The sequence below is a fragment of the Carcharhinus amblyrhynchos genome, chromosome 17 (assembly GCF_965287045.1).
Source record: "Carcharhinus amblyrhynchos chromosome 17, sCarAmb.v2.hapA, whole genome shotgun sequence".
NCBI classification, from domain to species: Eukaryota; Metazoa; Chordata; class Chondrichthyes; order Carcharhiniformes; family Carcharhinidae; genus Carcharhinus; species Carcharhinus amblyrhynchos.
The window spans coordinates 51168427-51188344 of NC_137340.1; the positions used below are offsets into that span (position 1 = coordinate 51168427).

The window sequence follows — 19918 nt, forward strand, 5'->3', positions numbered from 1 at the left end:
CAAAAGTGTGATAGCAGCAGGGAAGAAACTGTTCTTGAGTTGGTTGGTATGTGACCTCAGACCTTTGTATTTTTTTCCCTACAGAAGAAGGTGGGAGAGAGAATGTCCAGGGTGTGTGGGGGTCCTTAATTATGCTGGCTGCTTTTCCGAAGCAGCGGGAAGTGTAGACAGAGTCAATGGATGGGAGGCTGGTTTGTGGATTGATGGACTGGGCTACATTCACGACCTTTTGTAGATTTTTTTTGTGGTCTTGGGCAGAGCAGGAGCCCATACCAAGCTGTGATACAACCAGAAAGAATGTTTTCTATGGTGCATCAGTAAAAGTTGGTGAGAGTCATAGCTGACATGCCAAATTTCTTTGGTTTCTGGGAAAGTAGAGGTGTTGGTGGACTTTCTCAGCATGGAGGGACCAGGACAGGTTGTTGGTGATCTGGACATCTAAAAACTTGAAGCTTTCAACCATTTCTACTTTATTTCCTATTGATGTCGACAGGGGCACGTTCTCCTTTATACTCCCTGAAGTCGATGACAATCTCTTATGTTTTATTGACATTGAGGGACAGATTATTGTCTGAAGACACTTGCTCAGTGAAGAAAGCTATAACATTCCATAGATTTTGAAACTAAAGTAAACTTTGCAAACTCAATAAGTTTAAAACAATTTACAATATCCAACTTATACTCTACTATGAAAGGTAAATATTAGGTATATTTAAATTAGCAAATGGACATTGGTCAAACACACCATTCGATCCAATAAATGGCAGACTCAAACAAGACAGAGTCCATGGATTTCCCAACATCTCACCCATTCGTCAGTAAACACGTGAATCAACCAATCTCACTGAACCTCTCTCTCACGAGGAATTCCAGTTTTCACCTTTGAAGATCTAACCTGGAAATTCCCTCTAAACATCTCCCCAACTCGGAAAGCATGAACAACAGCCAATCTCACAAAGTTTCAATCGCATTTCCCATGGAGCCGTTCCCGAGATTCCTGAATCTGCATTCAAACACCAGCCCACAAACACAACTTCAGCACTTTGGCCACACCAAGCTGGACATTACAACTCCAAAGGAGTATATTTTCCCCAATGTCCCACAGCATGGTTTCATCAAGCTTTGATAGACTTTCTCAAATTATCAGGCCCTGAGTTTTCTTTAGTTAAAGTCTGCTGCTCACAACCATTTCTCTAAATGGAGCCACTTTCTCTACTGTTCTCTTTCTCCTTAACATACCGGGGACTGTCAGGGAAGAAGCCCCCTACCTGGGGCTTTTTATGATCTTCCCTGTCCCCATTCTCTTAGGGACGCCTGCCGAGGACATTTGTTTTCAATTGCACTCCAGGTCACAGGATCCAGGTTAGATACAGAGTAAAGCTCCCTCTACACTGTCCCCATCAAACGCTCCCAGGACAGGTACAGCACGAGGTTAGATACAGAGTAAAGCTCCCTCTACACTGTCCCCATCAAACGCTCCCAGGATAGGTACAGCACGGGGTTAGATACAGAATAAAGCTCCCTCTACACTGTCCTCATCAAACACTCCCAGGACAGGTACAGCACGGGGTTAGATACAGAGAAAAGCTCCCTCTACACTGTCCCCATCAAACACTCCCAGGACAGGTACAGCATGGAGTTAGATACAGAGTAAAGCTCCCTCTACACTGTCCCCCATCAAACACTGTTAAAAAGTCTGACAACACCAGGTTTTAGTCCAACCAATTTGTTTGATAGTAAACTCACTAGCTTTTGAGGGGATTCCCTCTTCTTCAGGTGAATGGAGAGTTCTGGCCTCAGACAGAGCATATAAAGCACAGACAGTTTAGAGATTACTGATTAGAGTGCGAATCTTTACACCTAACCTGCTATTCAAGTCCTAAAGTGACTGACAATGTGTGTGGAAGGAGCACTGATCACAGGTTAAAGAGATGTGTATTGTCTCCAGACAGTACAGTAAGTGAGGTTTTGCAAACCCAGGCAAGTCACGGGGGTTACAGATAGTGCGACATGAACCCAAGATCCCTGTTGAGACCGTCCTCATGTGTGCGGAACTTGGCTATCAGTCTCTGTTCAGCGACTCTGCGCTGTTGTGTGTCGTGAAGGCCGCCTTGGAGAATGCTTACCCGAAGGTCAGAGGCTGAATGCCCGTGACTACTGAAGTGTTCGCCAACAAGAAGGGAACAGTCTTGCCTGGTGATTGTCGAGCGATGTTCATTCATCCGTTGTCGTAGCGTCTGCATAGTCTCCCCAATGTACCATGCTTCGGGAAATCCTTTCTTGCAACGTATCAGGTAGACAATGTTGGCCATCAAACACTCCCAGGACAGGTACAGCACAGGGTTAGATACAGAGTAAAGCTCCCTCTACACTGTCCCCATCAAACACTCCCAAGACAGGTACAGCACAGGGTTAGATACAGAGTAAAGCTCCCTCTACACTGTCCCTCATCAAACACTCCCAGGACAGGTACAGCACAGGGTTATATACAGAGTAAAGCTCCCTCTACACTGTCCCCATCAATCTCGCCCAGGACAGGTACAGCACAGGGTTAGATACAGAGTAAAGTTCCCTCTATACTGTCCCCATCAAACACTCCCAGGACAGGTACAGCATGGGGTTAGATATAGAGTAAAGCTCCCTCCACACTCTCCCCATCAAACACGCCCAGGACAGGTACAGCACGGGGTTAGATATAGAGTAAAGCTCCCTCTACACTGTCCCCATCAAACACTCCCAAGACAGGTACAGCACGGGGTTAGATACAGAGTAAAGCTCCTTCTACACTGTCCCCATCAAACACTCCCAGGACAGGTACAGCACAGGGTTAGATACAGAGTAAATTTCTTTTTGACACTGTCTCATTTTGTGGGTCATATAGATTTCTCTGAAGTACAGGATTAAATCTAAGACTCTGTATTTACATTGTGCGTGTATTGAGAAATGCTGTATGTCTGATTAGGAAGCCTCACTCCTGATGATGATTCTATTTGACAAATTTCTTGTTTCTGAAAGTTTAACCTTTATATTTCAAGAGGGTGTGTACATTCCCTAAACCACTTGCCATTCACATCAGTGAATTACTCCTGGAGTGTTTTGTTTTAAGAAAGGAGCTTCCAAATAGTGCAGAAAATTCTGGTAAAGTGAATGAAAGAGAGAACAAACTTGCATTTCTAAAGCACCTTCCAAATGATGTTCCAAAGGACTTCCCAGCCATGAAATAATTCTTGAAGTGAACAAAGAACAAAGAAAATTACAGCTACAGGAACAGGCCCTTTGGCCCTCCAAGCCTGTACCAACCATGCTGCTCGACTTAACTAAAACCCCCTACCCTTCCGGGGACCATATCCCGCTATTCCCATCTTATTCGTGTATTTGTAGGATGGGAACAGAGGGATATGGTCCCCAGAAACATCAGGGGCTTTAGTTCAGCATGGGCGGTGTGGGCTTGGAGGGCCGAAGGGCCTGTTCCTGTGCTGTAATTTTCTTTGTTCTTTGTTCACTTCAGGAGCTATTTCATTGGCTGAAGAATGCTTTGGAACATTGGTGAAAAGTGCAAATGTTGGATCTCGGCAGTGGGAGATGCAGCATCCCTGATGATGGAAACCAATGCCGTGATTCTCCCATCGCAGCCCACCATATTTCTGGCGAGTTCGGCCAGGAGATGCGTGTGTCGGCCATTTTGCTGGTTCCCCAACAGATTTTTCGACCCGTGCGCATCTCCCAGCCGGAGAAAAATGGCGCTGCCGGGAATCCGCTGCAAGTTAAGGTTTCAGACTGGCAGTCCTGTTTCGGAAAGGGTTAAACTGTCACAACGTCCTGGAATAAACAGAGAAACTGCCAGAACTGCACGGAAAGGTGAGTCAAAGAGAAAAGACAAGATTTGTGTGTGAAAAAAGTGGAGAATCATCATCGTGCAATAGATTAGACTGGAGATGATCAGTCTTTCAGATGCTGCCCGAATGCTTTCTCAGCATTTTCTCTGTTTATTGCCAGAAGAATAAAGTGTTGTGTTTTTATTTTGTAATTGATGAGTAGTGAGATGGTTCTGCTGCTGTTGGTAGCCGGGATGATCTGTCGCGTGGGGTGGAGCACATGGTTAGACCACCTGTTCTCTCTGCGGCCTTGATGATCACTGGTTAGCATGTACACATCATGTGTCTGTCCGTGTTCCAAGCGTGTGCTCAACCAGTAAACATGCGTCCCTGCTCAAGACCAATTTAGGACAAGAGACCTGGAGAAATTTTGACCGGCAAACATGTCCACGCACTTTCCAGTAAATTCCTTTGCAGTACAGTCACTTCTACAATGCAGGAAAATAGGACAGCCAGTTGTGCACAGCAAGCTCCCACAAACAGCAATGTGGTAACGGTGAAGGAATCTTCTTTAATGGTGTTGCTTTGGTCAGGACACTGGGGAAAGCTCTATTTTTCTTCGGAATATTGGCCATGGGATCTTTTAAGTCCATCTGAGAGTGCAGATGGATCTTAACTTAAAACATAGAAACTAGAGCAGGAGTAGGCCATTTGGCCCTTCGAGCTTGCTCTGCCATTCATCAAATTCAATATCCTGATTCCCCCTTCCCCCATATCCCTTGATCTCTTTAGCCCCAAGAGCTATATCTAATTTCTTCTTGAAACCAGAGAATGTTTTGCCCTCAGCTACTTTCTGTGGTAGTGAATTCCACACATTCACCACCCTCTGGGTGAAGGAATTTTCCCTCATCTCAGTCCTAAAAGGTTCACCCATTATCCTCAAACTATGACCCCTAGTGCTGGATTCCCCCACCATCTTGGCAGCTCACCCAAATGCTGCCGTCTCTCACACTGCAGTTTCCTCAGTACAGCACTAGAGTGACACGCTGTATTAGGAGTCAAGTTTGATTAGTGGGATTTGAACTCACAACGTAGGTGTCATGGTGACTCAGTGGTTAGCGCTGAAGCCTCACAGCGCCAAAGACTCGAGTTCAATTCCCAGCTTGGGCCATTGTAGAGTTTGCACATTCTCCAATGTCTGCATGGGTTTCCTCTGGGTGCTCTGGTTTCCTCCCACAGTCCGAAAATGTATGGGTTAGGTGGATTGGTCATGCTATATTGCCCGTTAGTGTCAGGTGGATTATCAGGGTAAATATGTGGGCGTATAGGGATAGGGTCTGGTTGGAATTGTTGTCGGTGCAGGCTCAATGGGCAGAATGGCCTCCCTCTGCACTGTAGGGATCCTGTGGCTTCTATGGTTCTACTGATTCAAGAGTATTATCCATTGAGTCAAAAATGGCACTACATCTAGAAGATAAGGTTGTATATTGTTCAAATGATGCAGGTGGGGTGGCACAGTGGCACAGTGGTTAGCTCTGCTGCCTCACAGCACCAGGAACCTGCGTTCAATTCCCAGTTTGGGTCACTGTCTGAGTGGAATTTGCACATTCTCCCCATGTCGGTGTGGGTTTCCTCCCACAGTCCAATGATGTGCCGGTTAGGTGGATTGGCCATGCTAATTTATCTCTTAGTGTCCTGGGATAGGTAGGTTCGAGGGATTAGCAGGATAAACATGTGGCGTTAAGGGGATAGTCCTGGGCGGGATTGTTGTTGGTGCAAGCTCTGTGGGCCGAATGGCTTCCTTCTGCACTGTAGGGTTTCTATGATTTTGTGAAGCTTTATAGCAACTTGCAAATGAGGTCCAGAATTCTGAAGCTAATGTTCCAAAGATGGAGAAGGAAAGAAACTGAATGAGAACAGAAATAATCTGGACAGGGACTCGAGCACATAGCCAAACTCGAGCGCAGCGCGGGGGACTCTGGGGGCCACTTGGATGAGATGTTCTATCAGGATCTCATCAGCCCTCTCAGTTGGATACAAAGAATCTCATGGCACAATCTAGAAGGAGAGCAGTGGGGCGGCGGGGGGGAACCTTTCTTTGTCCAGTATTCATCCCTTAATCAACAATACTAATTAACAGAAATATTTCCGCTCTTTATCACATTAGTGTTTGTGGGAGCTTGCTGTGTACAAATTGGTATTCGTGGAGCTGAAGTTGCAGACTCAGGGATGGATTAAAATCTCAATTAGCTGGAAGCTAAGGCCCGGCAAGGGCAGGGTGAGAGTGATCCGTAGATCATAGATCTGTCTTATCTTTTAAATAGCTGGAGTGTGTCTCAGACATGTAGCTGGTCCCAAACTGTCAGCATGTTAGCAACATGAGAGACGCAGATGGACAGTGATGGGCTAAGGCAAGTCCTCACGCCTGAGCTGTGCTGCTTACAATAGTGTTCTTTACTGATCCAAAATCAACACAACTCCCCATTCCATTAACCCTTTTCCACTCTGTGTGTGTGTGTGTGTGTGTGTGTGTGTGTGTGTGTGTGTGTGTGTCTCTGTGTATGTCTTATTGTCTGTGTGTGTGAGTATGTGTCTGTACCTCTCTGTGTGTATATGTATGTGACTATGTATGAGTGCGTGTGTATATGAGTGTGTGTACCTGAGTGAATGTGCGTGTGTATATGAGTGTGTGTTTGTGTGTGTGTCTGCGTGAATGTGTGTGTATGACTGCATATGCGTATGAGTGTGTGTGTGTGTATATGAGTGTGTGTGTGCGTATATGAGTGTGTGTGTGTATATGAGTGTGTGTGTATGAGTGTGTGTGTGTATGTGTGAGTGCACGTGTATATATGAGTGTGTGTGTGTGTATGAGTGTCCATGGCATATATGAGTGTGTGTTTGTGTACCTGAGTGAATATGTGTGTGTATACCTGAGTGTGTGTGCATATGAGTGTGTGTGTCTGAGTGTGTATGTGTATATGTGAGTGCGTGTGTATATATGAGTGTGTGTGTGTGTGTGTGTGTGTATATGAGTGTCCATTGCATATATGAGTGTGTGTGTGTGTGTGTGTGTGTATATCAGTATATGTGTGTGGGTGTATGTCTGGGTGTGCGTGCAGGCATGTGTCTGGGTGTATGTGTGTGTGTGTGCCTAGGTGTGTGTGTGGGTATGTGTGTAGGTGTGGGCCTGGGTGTATGTGTGTGCCTGGGTGTGTGTGTGGGTGTGTGTCTGTGTGTATGTGTGGGTGTCTGTCTCTCTGTCACACTGCAGACACACTTAAAGGGAAACTGGATAAATAGGTGTGGGAGAAAGGAATGGAAAGTGATTCTGATTGGGTGAGATGCAGTAGTTGGGAATCAGGCTCTTCTGGCACAGACTGGGTCAGCTGGCCTGTTCCTGGTTTGTAAAATTCAATGTGATTCTCTGTCCCTTCTGTCTCTCAGTGTTCCAGTATCTGCGTTTCTCTCACTGGCTTCCTCTCTACTATCTATCCATCTCTGTCTGTTTTCCTATGATCTTTGTCTCTCTCTCCTACTTCTGTCCCTCCCTTTTGCTCACTCCCTGCTGTTCACTTGCTCTTACCATATGTCTGTTGTCTTCATGGTTCAGTGGGTAACACACTTTACCTTGGAACCAGCAGGCTACGTGTATAAGCCCTGTTCGAGAGACTTACACACAGGAGCCTAAGTGGACTCTCCAGAACGGCGTGCTGGACTGTTGGAGGAGCTTCATTTTGAATAAGCAACACCTCATCATCCCTCTCAAACAGATGTGAAAGATTCCATAGTATTGTATTGAAGAAGAGTTGGGGGTGCTTTCTCCGATATCGTGCCCGTTATTTATCCCTCAGTCAGGGGATCACGGTGGCACAGTGGTTAGCGCTGCTGCCTCACAGCGCCAGGGACCTGGGTTCAATTCCGGCCTCGGGTCACTGTCTGTATGGAGTTTACACGTTCTCCCCGTGCCTGGGTGGGTTTCCTCTGGATGCTCCAGTTTCCTCCCATAGTCCAAAGATGTGCAGGTTAGGTTGATTGGCCGTGCTAAATTGCCCCTAGTGACAGGCGGATTAGCGGGGTAAATATGTGGGATTACGGGGATAGGGCCTGGGTGGGATTGTCATTGGTGCATCCTTGATGGGCCAAATAGCCTCCTCCTGCACTGTAGGGATTCAATGAACATCGTAGAAAGCAGACTATTGGGGCCAGTATCACATTGCCATTTGTGGGATCTTGCTGTGCACAACAGTGACTGCATTTCATTGGCTGTAAATTGTTTTGGAGCGTCTGCTGGATGTGAGAGGTGTGAGTCTTTTCTTTTGCATCTATTTTGATCTCCGTCTCTCACTTTGTCTCTCGCTCTCTCTGGCCTGTCCTGCTCTCCCACATTCTGATCTGTTATCCCTGATATATCCTTTCATTTCTGTCTCAGTTTCCAATCCTGTATCCCACTCGGTGCACCCGTAGAAGAGTTGGCAAATATAATTTTTGGGCTGTTTTGCTAAATTCGCCCTTTCGTTTCTGTTTGGCTACTGGGGTGGCACAGTGGTTAGCACTGCTATCTCACAGCATCAGGGACCCAGGTTCGAATCCGGCCTCAGGTGACTGCCTGTGTGGAGCTTGCACGTTCTCCCTGTGTCTGCATGGGTTTCCTCCAGGTGCTCCAGTTTCCTCCCACAGTCCGAAAGATGTGTGGGTTAGATTGATTGGCCGTGCTAAATTGCCCCTTAACGTCAGGTGGATTAGTAGGGTAAATATATGGGGTTATGGGAATAGGGCTTGGGTGGGATTGTTGCCAGCATGGACTCGATGGGCTGAATGGCCTCCTTCTGCACTGTGGGGTTTCTTTGATTGTAAATGATTCAGTTAATATCAAATTTTGGCCTTGGCCTTGGAGGGAGTGCAGAGGAGGTTCACTAGGCTGATACCGGAGTTGAGGGGGTTGAGCTATGAGGAGACGCTGAATAGACTGGGTCTGTACTTGTTAGAGTTTAGAAGAATGAGGTAAGATGATGAAAGGGATGGCTAGGGTAGAGGTGGAGAGGCTTTTCCCGCTCAGAAAGGGCAGTAGGACTAGTGGGCACAGCCTCAAGATAAGGGGGGGGGTGCAGTTTAGATCGGAGTTGAGGAGGAACTTCTTCACTCTGAATCTCTGGAATTCTCTGCCTGTTGAAGTGGTGGAGGCTACCTCGCTAAATATATTTAAGTCACGGGTAGGTAGGTTTTTGACAGACAAGGGAATTAAGGGTTATGGGGAGAGGGTGGGAATGTGGAACTGAGCCACTTCAGATCAGCCATGATCTTATTGAATAGCGGGGCAGGCTTGAAGAGCTAGATGGCCTACTCCTGCTCCTATTTCTTATGTTCTTATGTTCTTAAATTGGTTATAAAAAATAAGTAATTACTATATAAACTACCAATTAAAAAAAAGTTCTTAAGAATGTGTGATGCTTAAAAGGTGTTTTAACACATTAATACTGTACATTCACACCCTCTAATGATAAAAAATGGGATTAAAAATGTAACAGTCTAGATGTTCTGATTGGCACTGCCTTGGGTAGCCCTGGTTTTTAATGGGCACATTAAATGTTGTAATCTGACAGTGGCTGTGCAGACAGGCAGGAGGGGAAAGGTAATAATCTTCCAATGTGTCTAAGTCAGAAACTCAGGAATCCAGGGTTCACGTGGCTGTCCCAGTGGGAGGAGTGTGTGTGATGCAGGTGAACCGGTGGAATATCAGACTGTTCATCCTCCCTGCATTTTCCCACTAACCCCAATGGGGGTGCAGGAAGGGGGGAGGACAGTGTAGTGGGAGGAACAGGTGAATATACAAAGCAAACGCCTGTAATTAGACTGAAGTTCTCTGGTTCCTCCATAAGCATGATGTGGGTATGCCGGCGTTGGACTGGCGTAAACACAGTAAAAAGTCTGACAACACCCCGAAAGCTTGTGAGTATATTATCAAATAAATAGGTTGGACTAAAACCTGGTGTTGTCAGACTTTTTACTGTGTCTCCTCCATAAGCAGCAGTCCAAAGGCAGAAGAATCTTCCTTTGGACAATATCACAAGGATTTTCTTTTATATATATTCATTTACGGGACATAGGCATCACTGGCTTGGCATTTATTGGCCCTTAAGAAGGTGGTGGTGAGCTGCCTTCTTGAATCACTGCAGTCTGCGTGGTGTAGGTACACCCAGCGTGCTGTTAGGGAGGGAATTCCAGGATTTTGACCCAGCTACAGTGAAGGAACGGTGATATATTTCCAAGTCAGGATGGTGAGTGGCTTGGAGGGGAACTTGCAGGTGGTGGTGTTCCCAGATATCTACTGCCCTTGTCCTTCTAGATGGAAGTGGTCGTGGGTTTGGAAGGTGCTGTCTAAGGAACCTTGGTGAGTTCCTGCAGTGCATCTTGTAGAAGGTACACACTGCTGTGAGTCAGTGATGGGGAAAGTGAATATATGTGAAAGTGGTGCCAATTAAGCCTGGCTTCTTTGTCCTGGATGGTGTTGAGCTTCTTGAGTGTTGTTGGTCTTTTATCACAGGGATGGTATTGAGAAATACAGATGGATAGTTCCAGCCTGTCTCCACTCTGTGCTCTGTCCCTGCAAGACAGTAAAACAGTGCCTTTCATGACCTTTAGATGTCCCAAAACACTTTGATTTGGAAGCATAGTCGTAGCTACAACACTGGTAATGTGTGCACAGCAAGATCCCACAAACAGCGGTGTCATGGTTTCTAGTGAGGTTGGGTGGAGGGAAAGGTTGCAGAGGAGATTCTCCAGGGGGTTAACTGGACTGGAATGTTTCAGTTATGAAGAGGGGCTGGTTAGGCTGAGGTTGGTTTCCTTAGAGCAGAGGGGGACCTGATGGAGCAATGTACAAACGGTATATAGGGAAGAATCTTTCCCCTTAGTAGAAGGGTCAAGGACAGGACATTTAGAGCGGATTTGAGGAAAACTTTTTCACCCAGAGGGTGGTGGGAATCTGGAACTCTCTGCCTGAAAGATTGGTAGAGGCAGGAACCCTCACAACATTTAAGAAGCATTTAGATGAGCACTTGAAACACTGTAGCATACAAGGGCTACAGACCACGTGCTGGAAAATGGGACTAGAATAGATAGGTGCTTGACCCGATGGGCTGAAGGGCCTCTCTATGTGCAGGAAAACTCTGTGAGTGGGATTTTTCCGGTCTAGAGTGGAGCGCAGCCGGAGGTCAACAGGCCTTTGCATAGTGCCTGTCCTGCCTGCTGTGATTCCCGTGGCGGGTGGGATGAGAAAATTCCACCCTATGACTCTCCGATAAAGGCCATGGAACCCAGTCCCAGTCAAAACCACAGGCCCGAGAGAGGAAATTTTGGGATGTGCCCGAGAGGGAAGGAGCAACAACATCGGAGGACGCTACTGGAGCGGATGGGGGTGGGGAGGGGGAGTTAGGGGAAAATGTAGGCCTAACTCTGGCCCCTGAGCATCCCAGTTTTAGTTTCTCTGCTATTTTCCCTGTGCCTTCAGGTGCCCAGCTTTGTCACTCTGGAATTCCTTCCTCAAACCTCTTTGCCTCTCCCCCTCCCTCTCCTCCTGTGGGAAGTTCCTCAAAATGCACCTGTTTGGTCAAGCTTCTGCCCACCTACCCTAATGTGACTAGGTGTCAGATGTTGTTTCACAGTGCTCCTGCGGAGTGCCTTGGGGATTTTACCCTGTTAAAGGTGCTCTTGTTGTTGGTTGGCTCCAGTGGTTATTCAATTGATTCAATCACTCCTGCTGTAATACCGTCAGTTGACCAGCAGGTGGCGGTCACTTAGCAAAAGGGGAATTTTCTTTTGTCAAATTCAATGGAGGGTTGCGTTGCCAATCCTTCTGGAATGTTCTGCAGTCTCCCGGAATGGAGCCCGAGCCTCCTTAGGTCTTCCTACCCACAATCAAGGAGATCATTGCAATTTAAAATTTTCACCTCAAGCCCAGTGGCATCACCCACTCCATTTAGAGGGCACGGTGGTTAGCGCTGCTGCCTCATAGTGCCAGGGACCCAGGTTCAATTCCCAGCTTGGGTAACTGTCTGTGTGGAGTTTGCACATTGTGGGGTCCCTCAGAGTCATGTCCAAGGCCCAACAATCTCCAGCTACTTCAATCCATGACTTTCCCTCCATCAGAATTGGTTTTGTTCGCCAATGATTGCACGATATTCAGCACCATTCACGATTCCTCAGATACTGAAGTAGTCCATGTTCAAATGCAACAAGATCTGGACAATATCCAGGCTTGGGGTGGCAAGTAGCATTTGTGCCACACAAATGCCAGGCAATGACCATCACCAATAAGAGACAATCTAACCACCGCCCCTTAACATTCAATGGTGCAAGCATCACAGGTGTAACCATAGAATCTGTGGGTGCAGAAGAAGGCCATTTGGCCCATTGAGTCTCCACCGACCACAATCCCACCCAGGCCTTATCCCCATAACCCCATGCATTTACCCAAGCTGGTCCCCCTCACTTTAAGGGGCAATTTAGCATGGCCAGTCCACCTAACCCGCACATCTTTGGAGGAAACCAGAGCACCCGGAGGAAACCGATGCAGACGCAGGGAGAACATGCAGACGCCACACAGACAGTGACCCAAGCCAGGAATCGAGCCCGGGTCTCTGGCACTGTGAGGTAGTGGTGCTAACCACTGTGCCACCATGCCGCCCTAAGGGCAAAGGAGAATTGGCTCCCTTGTGACTGACCGGACCACCAGAGTGGAACAACAACTTTAGTTTCGCACTCTGCTGCCTAAATACTCTAATAACCTGAGGTAAGTAATTCATCTGTCGCACCACTAGGCAACTGTGACAGGCCATTCCTCGTGCTTTGTCTTATGTCCTTGGCGGTGAGGTCAATACACCTTGCCGTTTCCATGGTAACATGAAAGAATTTACTCCCTTATAGATTTCCACTGGGAATACTGTACAAAAGAATCGTACTTGTTAAAATTCTGGACACACAAAAAGTGTCCTTTTGTGTGTTTAAAGGAATGATCAACTTAACCATTTTTCTTGACATTCTCCACTGACTATCGAAAGGTTCTAGAATCCACATCCATCTCTCGCTCTCAGGCAGTTATTAAACTGGCTGAACCGAGTTGCAATGCTCCATTTAAAGATTTACCGTAAGATCCTGACATATTATTGGTCAGGATTTTAATGGACCTCAGGAGATTGGGTGACAGTCAGTGGGCGGCCTAAAAAAAGTCACAGTGAGCCGCGTTGGATTGGTTCCCCGATGCTGGAGCTCACCAATGGTGTGTCTGGATGTGCGGGGGAACCTCCACTCCCTTCCCCGTAGAGGCGGGCAGCCTATTTACATAGATAGAGGCCCAATCAGGGGCCATTTTACATTGCTGTCAGCATGGAGTGAATCCGTGGGGCAGCACGGTGGCGCAATGCTTAGCACTGCTGTCCCACAGCGCCAGGGACCCCGGTTCAATTCCCAGCTTGGGTCACCGCCTGTGCAGAGTTGCATGTTCTTCCCGTGTCTGCGTGGGTTTCGTCCAGGTGCTCTGGTTTCCTCCCATAGTCCAAAAGATGTGCTGGTTAGGTGCATTGGCTGTGCTAAATTCTCCCTCAGTGTATCCGAACAGGCGCCGGAGTGTGGCGACTAGGGGATTTTCACAGTAACTTCATTACAGTGTTAATGTAAGCCTACTTGTGACACTAATAAATAAACTTAAAACTTGAAGCTTTTGGGTGCAGGGGGTGGGGGGGTGTTTGGGGGTGTGGGGAGTGGGTGGGGAGGGGTTGGGGAAGGGGTGGGGGCGTGGGGAGGGTGGGGGAGTGTGGGGGGTGGGGGTGGAGTCGCAGGCTAAATTGTATTTTTAATCATTCTTGGGATGTGGGCATGCCTGCCTGGGACCACTATTGATGCCCATCTCTAATTGCCTGGAATGAATGGCTTACTAGAGCATTTTGCAGTCAACCACATTGAATAACACGTAGGCTAGACCGGATAAGGAAGATTTCCTTCTTTAAAGGACATTAGTGAACCAGATGGATTTTTCCAACAATAGACAATGGTTTCATGGTCATCAGTCAATTCTTAATTCCAGATTTTTATTGAATTCTGATTTTACCATCTGCTGTGGTGGGATTCATAGAATCATAGAATCCAAAAATGAAGAAGGAGGCCATTTGGCCCATTGAGTCTGCACAAACCATAATCCCACCCAGACTCTGTCCCCACATCCCCATGCATTTACCCTAGCTGGTCCCCCTGACACTAAGGAGTAATTTAGCATGGCCAATCCATCTAACCCATGCATCTTTGGACTGTGGGAGGAAACCAGAGCACCCAGAGGAAACCCACACAGACACGGGGAGAACGCGCAGACTCTACACAGACAGTCCTTGACGCTGTGAGGCAGCGGTGCTAAGCATTGATTAGAATCAGTATGCACCAGTGCATTGCTTTTGGCCTCTGGGTTAACATTCTAGTGCCAACATCACCCAGAGAGAGAGCCTGGGCTGGAGTTTACGGGCTCACTCCAGGGAGACATGGGAAAGGCTTTTGTTCCATCTTTGTCCTAGCTTTCCCCCCATTCCTGGCAGCTGCCAAAAGTAAATATCAAACTTGAAGATAAGAATCTGCTGTGTTGTCCTATTCTATCAAACCCTTTCATAATTCTGAATGCCTCTATTAAATCTCCCTTTAACCTTTCCTGTTCCAAGGGAAAAATCTTAGATCCTCAACCCTCTCCACGTAGTGGAAGCCCCTCATTGCTTTGCCTTGCTTTTGTGTTCTGTTCCTCTATTAATAAAACCAAGGACCCTGTACACTCTTTGAACAACCTTCTCAGCTTTCCCTGCCAACTTCAGACTTGTGTTTGTCAAGCTCAAGGTCTGCTCCTGGCCCCTTTACAATCGTACCATTCAGTTTATATTGCCAATCTCCGTTCATCCTTTAGAAATACATCACTGCACTCTCCTCTGCATTCAATTAAACTTTTACACAGCATCTTAAAATGCAGCATCTGAAAACAAAGAGAGACAGAGAGGTTCTGAGAGGGAATTCTAGAGGCTGGGACACTGAAGGCATGGCTTCCAGGGGTGGGGTGACTAAAATTGGAGATGCAAAAGAAGCCAGAATTAGATGAACACAGATACCTTTGAGGGTTGTGGGGCTGGAGGAGATTATTCAGGACAGGGATGAGAGACAACTGAAATCCTCGCTCACTTCCCATATTGCTTCGTCAGTGTGTTTTTGAGAAGGAAGAGTGTGTGTGTTACTTAACCCCTGAGTGTGTGTGCTATTTGAATAATGAGCAGCAAGTGTTCATGGGTTTAAATAAAGAGGAGTATTTGTTCATGAATTCACCCCAAAAATTGAACACTCATCCTCTCTTTTTTCTCTCTCTCCCCTCTCACACACACACAAACACACACACACTCACACACAAACACACACACACTCACAAACACACTCACACAAACACATACACACACACACAAATACACACACACACTCACACACACAAACACACATCCATACACTCACACACACACATACACTCACACACACACATACACAAACACACACACACACAAACACGCACACACACATACACTCACACACACACAACACACACACACACACTCACACACAAACACACACACACTCACACATACACAAACACACACACTCACACACACACACAAACGCACACACACACATACACAAATGCACACTCACACACACATACCCAAACAAACGCACACACTCACACACAAACACACACACTTACACATATGCTCACACATACACAAACACACACACACATTCACACACACACTTACCCACACTCACACATACACATACGCGCACCACAAACACACACGCAAACACACACGCACATACACAAACACACACTCACACACAAGCACACACACACATACACATATGCACACACATACACAAACTCACACACAAACACACACATACACAAACACACACACACTCACACACACACACTTACACACACACATACACATACGCACACACACATACACAAACACACACACACACTTACACACACGCACAAACACACACACACAAACACATACACACACACATACACAACACACTCACACACACACATACACTCACATACTCACACACACACACACACACACTCACTCGCTCACACACACACACACACACACACACACATTCTCTTTCTTTCTCTGAAGGAAAACACAGTTAGGGAGTTATAGAAGTTTACCACATGGAAACAGGCCCTTCGGCCCAACTTGAGTAAGACTAGATTTCCTTCTCGGACATGCTGACCTATTGGAATGGTTTTGGTTGAGCTAACTGGGAGCTCTGTAATTCAAAAGAAGGTTCCAAAAATATTCTTTGAAAGTTTTAACTTTGTTCAGAATTTTGGGTTGAATTTGGCAGTACTGTATTCTGTCTGGGATCGGGATTGGTTGCAGTGGCGATTTGTAAGATTCTGTCACATGTATATACCAAATATGCACAGGTTAGATAGATTGATCATTCTAAATTGCCCCTTAGTGTCAAAAGATGCGTTGGATAGATGGATTAGCCATGGGAAATGTGCAGGGTTATGAGGACAGGGCAGGGGAGAGGGCTTGGGTGAGATACTCTATCAGAGAGTCAGTGCAGACTTGATGGACCGAATGGCCTCCTGCACTGTAGGGATTCTATGATTGTGAGAATAGAACCGTAGAACCATAAAACCCTATAGTGCAGAAAGAGGCCCTTTGGCCCATCGAGTCTGCACCAAACACAATCCCACCCAGGCCCTACCCCCATATCCCTACATATTATACCCACTAATCCCTCTAACCTACGCATCCCTGGACACTAAGGGGTAATTTCTTAGCATGGCCAATCAACCGAACCTGCACATCTTTGGACCGTGGGAGGAAACCGGAGCACCCGGAAACCCACGCAGACACGAGGAGAATGTGCAAACTCCACACAGACAGTGACCCGAGCTGGGAATCGAACCCAGGACCCTGGGTCAAGTCACGAATCATGCACTTTCACATGTTATAAACAAAAGACAACTTGTAATTCCTGTGATTGGCTCACCTTCGAAAACACGCTGTGCAGGTCTGGTGAAGAGGACGTTTTTCACTCCTGAAGTGTCGTCAGGTGAATTTAACCACTAAATTTGAATACCAGACACACGGCAGGATTCTGTTGAACAGATGGACTAAGTCACAAACTTAGTTATTCGTAATCTTGTTACCCAGAAGTCAGTTTTCTGCATTGGTGAACTTGGAAAGGAATGAGCTTGGAGACCTGGCAATGGTGCAGTCTCCGTATCTTCCGGTATTGGTGTTGTTGTTCTCTCTGCTGCTGCAGTCTGTGCAGTTACTGTATCTTGCAGATAGTATTTAAAGATTAAAAGGGAGATCAAAATGGATGCTTTAACATGTGGTTTCTCACAGTTCCCCTTTCTAACTCTGGTGTTATACTTCAGTGAATTAGCCACAACCTGGACTATTGATGGTGTCTGGATATACTCACCTTTTTCATTTCACAATGACCCATTCAAGTCCCTTTTGGATGGTCTTAGGAGATGGTTAATTACATTTCTTATTCTGGAGTGTATCCTTTTGAGACAGTGTGGGGAGTTTGAATCCATAGACCAAAGTCAGGTGACTCATGCCAGCCATCTTTTGCAGTATTTTAGTGTCTGTTTCTTTAATGAAAAGTCAGTTCCAGAAGATTCCACACTGGTTACTTTTACTGGGCTCAGCACAGCAATAGGGAGGGGTGAAACCATGGAAGGATCTGAAAACAAGGACGAGAATTTTGAAATCAAAGTGTTAATGTACTGGGAACCAATGTTGATGAGCCAGCGCAGGCCGGGACTACGGGGATTGGCACTTAGTGTGGAGAAGGACGCAGGCAGCAAAGCTATGGATGAGCCCAAGTTTACAGAGGCCAAACATGGGAGGCCAACAGTGAGTGATTTGGAATAGACAAGCCCAAAGGCACGAGACGAGGGTTTCAGCAGTGGATGAGCTGGGATAAGAGTGGAATCAGAGATGGAAATGAATGACACTGGGGATATGTGGTGGAAGGTGTCTCTCGTGGTCACATGTAAAACCAATATTAGGGATATTCTGGTTCAGGGGAGGCAGTGGCGTAGTGGTATTATCACTGGATTGCTAATCCAGAGAACCAGAGTAATATTCTGGAGACGTGGGTTCGAATCCCACTGTGGTGAAATTTGAATTCAATAAAAAAAATCTGGACTTAAAAGTCTAATGATGACCATGGAACCATTGTCAATTGTTGTAAAAACCCATCTGGTTCACTAATGTCCCTTAGGGAAGGAAATCTGCCATCCTTACCAGGCCTGGCCCGTATGTGACTCTAGAGCCGCAACAATGTAGTTGACGCTTAACTGCCCTCAGGGATGGGCAGTGAATTTTGGCCCAGCCAGTGATGTCAACATCCCATGAGTGAATAAAAAATGCTTCAGGGCATTGCTAGGGAGATGGATGGAGCAGGTGGTTAGGAAACTGGCAGGCACCCAATCTGATGGTTTTCACTTTCCAACATTCTTTCTGGATATATCACAGCTTGGTATGGCTCCTGCCCTGACTAAGACCCAAGAAAGGGTTATGAATGAAGGCCCATCCATCATGCAAACCAGCCTCCCATCCATTGACTCTGTGTATACCTTGTTGTCAAACAAGGGGCATGCACATGGTGGGTCATGCATGGGCTGCTCTTGGAGGTTCCAGGAGTGGCCTAGTACTTCGTGTCGGTGTGTGTGCTTGATCCTGGACTGGTAGACGGGCGCCGCAACAGCTCGGTGACTAGCACTGCTAGCTGTGCAGATACATGGATTTGGGCCTGTGTCTATGGGAGTTTGCGCATTCTCCCTGTGGTTGCGTGGGTTTCCTCCGGGCGCTCCAGTTTCCTCCCACACCCCAAAGATGTGCTCTTAGGCTGATTGGTATGCCAAATTGACACTATTCTCCCCTGAATCTGGCTACATTAGGGGTTCCACTCACATACACGCAGGGCAGGGTAGGTGTAGGAGGATGCGGTGGCGCGGGCTCGTTGGGCCGAAGGGCCTGTTTCCCGTGCTGGGTTGTTCTTTGTTCTTTGTATACTTCCTGCTGCCTCGGTAAAGCAGCCAGCATAATCAAGGACCCCACGTACCTCGGACATTCTCTCTTCCACCTTCTTCCATCTGGAAAAAAAAGATACAAAAGTCAGAGGTCACATACCAACCGATTCAAAATCAGCTTCTTCCCTGCTGCTGTCAGACTTTTGAATGGACCTACCTCATATTAAGTTGATCTTTCTCTATACCCTAGCTATGGATGGCATGGTGGCACGATGGCTAGCACTGTTGTCTCACAGCACCAGGGATCCGGGTTCGAATCCTGGCTTGGGTCACTGTCTGTGCAGACTCTGCACGTTCTCCCACGTCTGCGTGGATTTCCTCCGCATGCTCCAGTTTTCTCCCACAGTCTGAAAGATGTGCTGGTTGGGGTGCATTGGCCATGCTAAATTCTCACCCAGTATAGCTGACCAGGTGCCGGAGTGTGGCGACTAGGGGATTTTCACAGTAACTTCATTGCATTTTTAATGTAAGCCCAGTGACGAATAAATTAAATTTAAAAATGACTGTAACACAGCATTCTGCACCCTCTCCTCTCCTTCTCTATGAACGGTATACTTTATATAGCGCGCAAGAAACAATACTTTTCACTGTATACTAAGACATGTCACAATAATAAATCAGATGAAGAACTGGGGGAAGTGGCTGCTCTGTGAGGACTGGATGTCAAATCAGCAACCCGATAGTTCAGAGATAGAAGTCGGGAGAGGTGCAGATGAGTTGGCTCTTGTTGGTGTAGGTGTGAAGATTGCTGTGCTTTTGGACAATGATAGCAGGTGGATGGGAAATAGAACGGGTGCCAGGATAGATTCTTCAGGGGATACCCAAGGCAACAGTACAGGAAAGGGGAAGAGAAACCATTGTAAGTGACTAGTTTTGTGAGGAGAAGGGATGATGCTGGTAGATTTGAAGGAAAGGAGTAAGGAACAGGCAGAGTCTGAGGAGAGACAATTGTGCA

General features: G+C 46.7%; 1 protein-coding gene across 1 annotated transcript in view; it reads left to right on the plus strand.

Moving 5' to 3' along the window:
• The window catches only part of LOC145354508 (zinc finger matrin-type protein 4-like), a 400098-nt gene that overhangs the window by 11502 nt on the left and 368678 nt on the right, over window positions 1-19918 (plus strand). The window lies entirely within an intron of this gene.